We start from the raw sequence: 11,743 nt of genomic DNA, 5'->3' as shown, positions 1-11,743 counted from the left end.
AACAGAAAGTTGGGGATGTGCTGGCGGAATTGGGGGATGATGATGGGTTCTATGATGTCTCTGAGGTAAGAACGTGCAGTGACTGAGCCATCTACAATAACCAAATCTGTTTTGCACTGACTGGTGATGCCTGCCCAGACTGTTGCACCTCCTCCACCAAAGGGAACCCTGGGGACCATGTTGACCTCGGCGTATCGCTCACCTCGCCTTCTCCAGCAACACAGACGACCATCATTTCTGTGCAAGGTGACCCGACACTCATCAGTGAACAGGACGGTAGACCACTGCTGCATTGTCCAGGTCACATGGTCTTGTGCCCACTGCAAACGTTCACGGCGGTGTCTTGGTGTCAGTGGAGTCACCTGCAACGGTCGTCTGGCATTAAAGCCAAAGCGGCCAAAAGAGTTGGTTTCGTATGGTTTGTCTGGAAACCCTAGTACCCCTCACATCTCGTTACTGGGCCTGCAGCTGTGTGGCAGTTACATAACGATGTCTGAGTGCATAGGTCCTTAGGTACTGGTCATCGTTGCGGTCTGTCACTCGTGGGGCTCCACTCCTGGGTCTGTCACAAACTCTGCCAGTAGTTCTGTGTCTTGATGCAAGTCTGCTGATGACACTTTGAGACACACCAAGTTCACAAGCAACATCTGACTGCCTGCCACTGACCCGAAGGCGCGCTATGGCCAGGTGGCGCTGCTCATCCGTTAAGTGACGTCATGTGTTCATGGCTGTTTGAATGATGAACTTCGAATGACTTACTGACAATACCAGCTTTTTATACCAACAGAATGTTGAAATTGATGCCACATTGAAAAGGGTTGTCTTTTAGTTTTTTGGTATTGGCCCCGATATGTAAGGCACACTGTACCCAGTCAGACCATTACGTGGAAAACACAAAATGAGGTGTGTCTATCACCCCAATACAATTGCCTCCCTATCCCAAAACTCTCTGAAGTGAAACAAACACTGTATGTATGAAATCCACTGAGTCTCTCACAATATCCCTAACTTATTGTGAGTATTGTATATTATGGCATGTATACAGTAATCCTCTTTTTAGCGCCAGTTTTGAAGCGTTAAGCATTCATGCATGTGAGAGTGCACATTTGTTTTTTTCTCCAAGAACAATATATAGTCATAACACTACTGTACTGCAGTACCTCCATTCATTCATTCTCAACAGTACAGCATAACATTAGTATAATGTTCAAGCAAATCAGTATATATTATGAATGAGATTTGTATGGTATTCGGATGTTGAACCTGTTGTGACAATGCTTAACTTGAATGTGTTAAACTAACTGATAATAAACTGTGTGATTGTATGTAACAAGCACTTATGGTGTACTACTTCATTGTACACTGAGCTGAAATGTGTTAGAATGTGTTTCTCTGTATGCAGGTTCTCTTATAATAGTGTAATATAATAGAAATATATTAGTGTAATAACTGTGCACATCAATTTTGTTATATTGTGTAATGAGCTTAATTTTTATAAACCTTAGTTGGTTTGGTTTAAACGCCACTTTTCTTTCTCTATTAATGACAGACGGAACCTTCAAAACCTAAGAAGCACAGATCTATGGGCTATAATGAGTGGATGTCCCACCTGCGTAAGTTTGCTGCCTCGGAGGTCTGGGTCTCTGAGGCAGGAAACAGGCACCATGCCAGAAAAAGTTGCATGATCTGTATCTGAAGGTAAACTTGGATAGAAGGGATTTGTGCAAAACACAAAGCTATGTCATATTAAAAGGAGACACATTCTCATGATTCACTGTCAAACAATATTACAGATTGAGAAATGGCCGATGCAGCACAGGGGATGAATGTCTGTGTTTGGAGGGACGCAGGCCTCTAACTGTGGTTTCCATACAAACACGGTACCAGAGGTCTCTTGTATGATTATGAGGTGTTGGTGTTGCATTCTGCACTATTAAAATTTCACTCTCTTGTCTGTGAACCTCTAGCCTTCCAGCTCTGTTCCTGTGTCTTCTTCAGGGACACCACAACCAGGACCCTCATCTGCATCTCCCATGTCAGCCACCATAAAACCTGGGCAGATACCTCAAAAGCCCATTTTAACTTTGTCATCGGTGAGTAATGAGGATTTACCTATAGTGATATTTATATTGTTAATGTATTCAACTATATTAAAATGTACTGGTCTCCACTTAAGGTTGCTTTTTTTCTTTTTGGTAGTTTACAAAGCCACAGTTTGGTGGCTGGGAAGCAAACAACTAAGGTAATGTAAGGAGAGTGACACAGCTTGAATTTGATTTTGCAATATATGCATTGTTTTTCTTCATGCCTGGGTGACTAAAGTGGGATTTTCATTCAGCAAAGATATGTTAAACAATCTGGTCCTCTAACTATAAATGCCAAATTGTTTTATTATAATGTTGTATTATATTAATATAACTGTGCTCTTATTCTCTCCTCAGTGGAACGTCTGAGCGATCCAAACTTCTCCTTCCCGCTGGATGTTCAGACTGTCTCTCCTCTTTCACTTCCTCCCTCTCCTGTGCATTCAACTGCCTCACCTTCCTTCATTCCACCAGCCACTGCCAGAGCTGTAAGAAGCCAAATGAACTTGTTTTCTTCACATTGACATTTCACTACACTTAAAACAAGCATTCTTCATCAGTGGCTTGTAATCATGTCTATATAAGTACATTTTTTGAATTATGAAATAGGAAATAAGAAGTGTCATCTGCCAGATCCTCCTGTATCTCCTCTAATACCTCCTCTGCTCCTAGTCGTCTGTAGTCCATCTGTGTCAAGCTGTGTAGCATTCACAAGAACCACAAAAAACAGGGCAGTTACGCTCTGACAAGATGGACTGTGATTGTCACTGAGTACGGGAAGATCAGGCAGCTGGTCCAGGGTAATACCACAGTCATGCAGAGCACTAATCTGCAGTTGTTTGACATCAATCAAACAACACAGGTTCAGTGACCCAAATTTTGGCTCTCTAAATGCTTGTTTGTTATCTGTGCTTGAATTTGTTTGTTGTTCTAGTTTCATAGTTTAGCTGCTTTAGTCAAGTGATGGACTTTCTTCATTGGAAGTATTATTGATTTGATCAATGTGCTTATGTTAATAAATGATATTATATTGTACATAGCAGTTTTCTGCGATTATTTTATGCATATGTTTTGTGATAATTCCTGGTTGTGATGGTCAGCACTCAGATTAATTTCCTTTACTGTTCCTTGAAGTGTAAATATTTTGCCAAAATCTACATTTAAAGTGAACCCTTCTTTTGAGACTATTTTGGTCTGGTTATTGGTCCCTGATTCTAGGATGGTGCCCCGTTTAATGATTTCATTATAATTTTGATAACTTGTATTGATTTCATTTAAATAATTATGATCAATAATTACTATTTTCTAATAACCGCACCTGCCCTACCATCAGTTCCCAAAAATGATGCTCCATGTGATCTTAAACCAGATTTATTGCAATATTTATGCACAATAATCCAGAATTAAATGTTTTAATTTTTGCTTGGAGATTAAGCACTCTCAACTTGCCAAATTTTCAATTGTGGTTTGTGGTGTGCTTTAGTGTACTATTGGTTTGTTTTTTTTAAACCCTAAATAGCTTGTATGCTATTTAGATTCTGCAGTCACTAAGTAGTAGTCACAGGTTAAGCCTCCCACCTGTGCATCAGCAACATAACAGCCACTCGCTTAAGTTATTGAACCCACTGGCTGTCGCCGCTACTTCAGTAAAATGAGTAGACAAAACCCTAGTGTGACAGGAGCCGGAGCTCCTTATGAGCCAGATGACCCAGCCCTGCAGGATGCGATCGCTGGTCTCCGTTGCCTCTCCATCAAGGAGAGAGGCCACCTAAATAGCATTGACATTGACATTGACATTAGCACCTGTGATGAGAAATTACAGGAGCTAATTAGCTATATCAATAACTCAGCTGGAAAGCTGCAATGCACCCTACCCGAGGTGCTTGGTCAATTAGCGCTATGCACCCAGCGCAAAGCCAAATTGCAAGCCGCAGCGAATCAGAAACGGCTTGCTTTGCAGCTTGATAACTCCCTCCTGAAGGATGAGACCTCCAGTATATGGAAATATCGGTTTGGAGTTCAACAGACAGTTGAACTCCAATCCACACACAAGCAGGAAACCCTAGTTAACTTAGGGATCACAACTGCTTGCAGTGGTGTTGCCCCTGACCCGTTGACAGTTGACGGCCACCCAGCACCACCAAGGGCCCGCTTGGTGGACACAGGTGCTCCACCCAAGCGTAGGGTGCCCGAGTCAAGTCACGGCTGGGCCACCGTATGCTGTAACATTGCAACCCTTGCCCAAAGGGAACAAGGTTACTACAGTGTCCAGAACAGCATCACTGGTTCTGGACCCCCATTCACATGTGATTTGTATGCACATTGCGGTTCACACCCGGCTCCTGAACGGACTCCATCCCCACCGCAAATGGGGGAGCACTGTTCTAATCGCTTTAAACAATATAGGGACTCTAGCAGTTCAGATGACACAGATCCATCCTGAAAACATGACCTGCGCACTCATCAGACTGAGTCCCTGGCAAGAGACATAGAGCGCTTTAACTTAGACAGTCCAGAGTCAAACATTGTTAACTAACTTCGTGAGCTCCAGCATTGTCTCTTCAAACTTCCTCATGATTCAACACGTCAGAAATTTAAGCTGGTCTGGAAGACGACAACCAGGAGCATCCACGTCTTCATGGAGACACTCCCACCAGGAACCCGAGACCACTATTCTGCACTTTGTCATGCTCTGTGGGATGAGTATTCATTGTACAACGACCCTGCCTCTGCCATATTTTGTGGCTTAGCCACCATGCAAGAGAAGCATGACTCTACCAAAGAATACTATAGGCACCTGAGGGCTGCATATTTCCAGGATATAACACACATTTTGGCCCAGCCAGAGAACCTGTGGACGACGCTAGAGTTTCGTGATTGAAGCATTAGATAATCAAAACAACCCAGAGCTAGCTCTCTGTATCTGCCATGTGTTGGGCTTGCAAATGATATCTGAGACTCGACGTACTTCAATGGTAACTCATTTCATGTCAACAGTACGCGCAGATAACCTTTGTCCTATTGACTAAACCATCTGGCAGTGAAAGTGATTTTGCTGTTCATAAGTCCTTTCTCCATTTCCTTTCGCTTTCACCTTTCAGTCCACCGCGTTTTTCCCAACCCTGCTTCTTCTTCTGATTCCCTTTCTTCTTCTTCTGCCACCCTCTGGATCCAGACTACTGGTGCCATCGACGGCCGTATTTCTATTCTTATACATATTTTTATATTATATGTATATTTTATATGTACGTATGTATATTATTGCATATATATACAGTGGAAACCGCTTATAGTGATCACGTTGGTCCAGATCCAATTTGATCACTATAAGCGGTTGATTGCTATAGTGTTATTATTTCACTTCATTTTTTATGCAGAATATCACCTAAATGCCATTTGTATCGTTTTTTCAATGAGAAAAATCGAACGAAACGGACAGCTTCAGCATTTACTGAATTATGGTTTCAGACACATTCGTTTCAAATGCTCCTATTGAGAGGCACCATGCAAGTTTAATTACTGCGCAGTGCACAGACATAACTCGAATACAGTATTTAACTTATTCTGTGCGCCGGCTCTGCTGTGCCGCTGGTGCATTTTTTAACAAGTCTGAAAATAAAGTTTGAAACAAACTGTTTCATAGAACAACAACATAGAAGATAACAACTGCATCAAGAAAATTTAAGCTACCTCTGTTTTGTGTTGCGGCTCTGCTGCGCCGCATTAAGAAGTCAAGACAAATTAATCCATGGATCCCTGGATCAGAGTGTTGTCCAACACCAAGTTCCCCTTTTTTTCAAAACGATGTAAAAGGTCAAAGTTTTTGAAACCAACATGCAGGAGACCAGTCTTTAAAATGCATATATATATATATATATCTCATATATATATCTCATATATATATATATATATATATATATATATATCTCATATATATATATATATATATATATATATATATATATATATATATATATATATCTCATATATATATATATCTATATCTATATATATCTCATATATATATATATCTATATTATATATATATATATATATATATATCTCATATATATATATATATATATATATATATATCTCATATATATATATATATATATATATATATATATATATATATATATATATATATATATATATATATATATCATATATATATATATATATATATATATATATATATATATATATATATATATATTATATATTATAATATATATATATATCTCATATATATATATATATATATATCTCATATATATATATATATATATATATATATATATCATATATATATATATATATATATATCTCATATATATATATATATATATCTCATATATATATATATATAATCTATCTATATATATATATATATATATATCTACTATACTATATATAATATATATCTCTCTATATATATCTATATATCTATATCTATATCTCTATATATATCTATATATATCTATATATATATATATATCTCATATCTCTATATATCTATATCTCTATATTATCTATATGTGCATAACAGTGCCATTGTGACATGAGCTTTAGTTTTCCTTGAGGCAGCCTCTCAAAACATTTTTTAAAGTGTCTAAGTCTAAGTCAGTACAGCATGAGGATATCCGCATGCCAACTCACCATACCGTATGTAGTACATCATTTCTGCTCCGTATAATAATATTTCTTTTTGCGGGCCTTAAAGATCTTGTCAGCATTTACGAGAAGATGTAGCTTAAGTGTAAGTAGCTTAGAGATCTTCTGTAGGACCCCCTTAGTAAATACTAGCTTCTAGGTCTAGGTTGCACAGCGACTTTTCTGGATCCGGAGCCTGTTCGGTAACACAGGGCAGTTTTGACTCATCCAGCAGGATGAAAGACTGCAGCCTTTGGCGGTTAAAATCCAAACATTTGGTTGCTCCCTTTGAGTAATGGTTGCTCTGATTAAAGCTGATGCTTCCAGCAACACGTAAATCAGCTGGCCTTGAAGAGAAGAGTTGCTGTTATTTTTTCCGTTCATCCATCCACTCAACTGACGATGGATTCAGGTGCGCTGTCTGACAATGGGAGATGGGAGTTTTCGATCCAGGGTGTCTGTGTCAAGCAGGCGCCACCTACTCGACATAAGGGTGGATGCACTTTCCTTTGTTAGTGCATTGTTAGAGCCTGCATTTGAGCTGTGGGCTACACGCAGCTCTGATGTCAGAACCATGTGGATGGTCCCAACAGTACCTTGCATGGCAGCCTCTGCTATCAGTGTATTAATGTGTGTGTGAATGGGTGAATCTGGCAAGTGCTGTGAAGCGGCTTTGAGTGGTCAGTAGACTGAGCGCTATAGAAATACGAGTGCATTTATTAAGAGAGCTTCCATTGGTTGATTCTTCTTTGTTGATTATTTCTTAAAAATAGTCGGTGGCTGCTTGTTTTGTGTGTAGAAAACTGTTTTTGATTTCCATCTGCAAAGTAGCAAGACAGGAGGATGGTGTGGAAGGAAAATTGCTTTTCTTTTGTGTTTATATACCTATGTCTGTTTTTTTTATTTGAATAATGTCTTGTTTCATCTGATTTTCAGCATCACTTGATAACCTAATTGAGGTCCGAACCTGTGACTCAGGTGTTAATTAACTAATTACACCCTGTTTTATATCGCACAGATTCCACGGCTCTGTATAAAAATGTGTGAAAAAATGTTTTAAATGAACTGTAAGGTTATTCTGGTTGTTTTTTCTCGCATAAAAGTAAGTTTGATGACAGCTGGTAATAAGACTGATGACACCAAGGGTAAAAATAGTTGTGGGTGTGATACCTCTTTTTGTTTTTTTTATCTGAAGTTGCTGTGCTGCACTGAATACGAAAACACACAGTTTTTAAATTAACTTGCAAAATGAACAAACTTGAGAAAAAAAATAATTAAGCTGGATGTTTTTCTCATTTTAGTGTGGTGTATATTAGTGACTACACAGAATTACACAGAACCAAATACAGACTAGATACTGTATTTCCAAATCGCTGTTATACATGACTTGACTCCCAAATCACTGCGGCCAGCAATTAAATATTTCTAGCATAATTGGCAAAGTATCAATATTGCTGTTCTAATATATAGTTCGATACTGGAGCATTTATGTACTGTAGAACTGCAAACATCTGATTCAGTCAGTCATTAGTTGTGTTGCGTCTGTCGGGATTATTAGGGCCCGAGCACTGACCAGTGCGAAGACCTATTGAATCTGTTAAAATTGATAAACAAACTGACCTTAAGGGACAACACAATTTCATACTGTTTTACTTTATATTACATGCTGAACCAGTCACCATTCCAGCTTCAAACCTCTTGTACATACGTCGTCACGTTGTAGCACAGTCACAGTCCAATGGAGAACAACACAGAGAACATGACTTTACTGACTTTTTTGTGGCTTATTTTGTCGTTTTGGCCGTAGATGGCCCTCTCACATTCCTGGATTTCTTGATTAAGCAAGGCAAATCATAGGCATGATTATACTTCATGTCCACATTGCTCATGTGTTTGGGCTCCTGCAGGAGCAACCATACAATGCTGAAGCACACTTCATCCTTTTAGGGTCAAACATGTATGGGCACAGTCAGATTGCCAAGAGTGAGTGCACCCTTAGACACTTTTAATGCTGAGACATTCAACATTTACCAGCACAGAGGCAATTAGCATCCCAATGACAGCTGTAAGTATGGTGGTATTTGACTGTGTGCTGTTGGCAAGGTTACATGAAAACATGCTGCTAGTAAAGAACTTGAGAGCAAAGAGCTTGAGTGCTCTCTAGTTGTCAAGGTAAGATAAAGCAGCCCTAAAATGTATTATGGCCAAAAGTATGTGGACAGGGGTGACCACTTTTGTGTATCTTTAGTGTTGGTCTGGTTTTCTGTTTTTTTTCTGCTACGACCGACAATGGTATTTTAAACAATGTTTTCAACCTTGTGGCAACAGTTTAGGAAGGACATTTCTGGTCTGTAATGTCAGATTTGTGTGTTCTGATAACAGGTGGAAATATATTTCTTAATTCCTTTATCACATTTCTAGACTGATAGAAACTGACCATAAAGGACAACACAATTTCACATTTTGTTTTCCATACTTTATTTTATATTTGCCGGACCCTGCCACAAAATTCTGAGTTTGAACTACATAGTGCCCCATGACAGAACATTACTCTTGATACGTGTCAAGAGTAATACCAGTGTAGTTTTACTTAAGTCCTATTCATATTGGTGATTTTCCCTATTATCAAATTCATATTTTGAACTACACATTGACTTTTTACTCAAAATCAGGGTACTTTTTAAAACACTGAGAATAAATGACATTGTATTATATATTGCAGCTTTAAAGTACATCAAGCTTTTTGAGTTTAATATCTTTACTCACCAAGCTAGCAATGTTTTAATAGAAATTGTAGCATCTAAAGATGTTAAAAGTGGGTGAATAATCTGATAATATTGGCTGGGACTCCTTGACCTTCTCTCTTAGCAGGGCCCAATCAGTGCCGATATTGGCCAATAACTAGAGAATTGGCCAATATCGAGAGAATGACCTATTTTATTTATATGGGTCGTTTTTGCATCTTTAACATTCTATAGTGAAATGTCTAAAAAGTAATGGCAGCAGTAGTTGAAATTGATTAAATAAAGTTTTAAATCACAGTTTGAATAGAAAACAGGCATTCCATGATGTGGAATGCAGTAGTATGATGCTGTGATATTGCATAAAGAACAACAGAAGAATAAAAAGTGATTTTCCACCAGATTATGAAGAAAATGGTTGCTTACATGTTTAAATGGATGGAGATGTTACCAATAAATGTCTAAACTTTTTAAAAACAAATTTGAATCAGTAATCCAGCAGTAATGGAGTGTAAGTATGAGTAGATTTACTCAAGTATGTTCCATAAATCATTTTTTTAGCTATACAGTCGTGGTCAAAAGTTTACATAAACTTGTAAAGAACATGAATATAGTTCCAGTGATTTATACAGTTCTCATTTATCTGTGAGGGACTGAGAAGAACACATACTACTTTGTCACAAAAAACAAAACAAAACAAAAAAAAACATTAATGAAAATTGGTTCAAAGTTTAATTTATTACAAGTCCTCTGAAAATGTGACTGATCAAAAGTATACATTGAAAAACCCATTTTGGTGATCATAGAAGCTTTGTGAACAAAATCAGCGTTTTGCTTTTTCTGGGCGCATTATAATAGGGCTTGTTTGATACACCCATTAGACTCACTGACCACAAACATTCTAATGGGAAGGTCACATGAAGCCATTTCAAAGCAGTTACAGGTCCCAAGATCAACAGTGCAAACAATTGTAAGTATGAAGTGCATGACACACTTGTGTCACTGCCACAAACAAAAAACACAAACTATCACCTGCTCCTGTGAGAAAACTGGTCAGGGTGGTCAAGATTCAACCAAAAACCCCAAAAAGCAAGTCTGCAATGAATTAGAAGTTGCCGGAAGACAGCTGTCAGTGTCCACAGTCAAGTGTTTTACATCAACATGAGCTGATTATAAGAATACACACTTGTGTAGTTGGTTTCACTTAAGACCAACATGATAGTGTGTGAGACTTGTGAGGTGCTGACCTGTGTGAACATGTACATGGTTACAGACTAACAATCTTTATTTTGAAATTGTAATCCTGTAGCAATCTCCTTTTTACTGACTGTATCTGTAATCTATTTACATATTTAATAATACTGCAAATGCGTCCTTCACAGTATTATTACCATCTCCATATTGTGTTGTGACTATCAATAACTATCCAGTATTTGAGTTTTATTAAGACAGGTGCCAGTAATCAGTGCTGTACACTTTCTTAGAAGATCTTATAAAATTGTTGTTGTTGTTTTTGCAAGGGACCCTACATAATATCGATTTATATTACAATATTGAGAATTTTGACATGTTAGTTTAATGCCAGTGATGTTAACAGAACACAGGTACCTTGGCTGACAAACCATGTTAGAGATTGCCCACTAGAGAGCAGAATTGTACATAATATGAAAGTCGATTCAGCAACACCAAACATCTTTAGTTGCAGTCTTCAATAAGTTCTATGTTGTAACATACAATGAAATTAGATGATTTAACTTTATTGATTGGATTCAACTGTGATGCTGAACATGCACAGTAGTTAGGTGCCAAAATACAAAAAGTAAGAAACATATTATAATACAATATGAAACACTTTACACATTCTTACCACAGATCTATCTATTTAACAGTATATAAATAGAGTGGATTATGTCTAGGTACAGTATGTACAGTATATAGATATTATTGGCAGTACTAAATGAAGATACAATTGTACAGTACAAGTGTCATTAGCAGTACTAAAGGTGGGGTATAGATGAAGAGTTGACCCCATCTTTTAACTCATACAGCTAAATATACAAAGTGCGTCTGTTTGAATAGTGTATATGGTGAATAAATGACAGTCTGATCAAATAATGAGCCTTCAGTTAATCGTGTCAAATGCCTCTAATTTACTTCACTGAGGCATACTGGTGTGTGTGTGTTTGTGTCCACATCTTAGGTGACTAAATGTGTGGTTAGCTGTTTTTTCATGCATATGAAAGCGTGTAATTTTTTTCCACA

This window comes from Sparus aurata, chromosome 21 (genome assembly GCF_900880675.1).
Source record: "Sparus aurata chromosome 21, fSpaAur1.1, whole genome shotgun sequence".
In the NCBI taxonomy this organism is placed as follows: domain Eukaryota; kingdom Metazoa; phylum Chordata; class Actinopteri; order Spariformes; family Sparidae; genus Sparus; species Sparus aurata.
Note: the sequence above shows the minus strand (reverse complement) of the source record.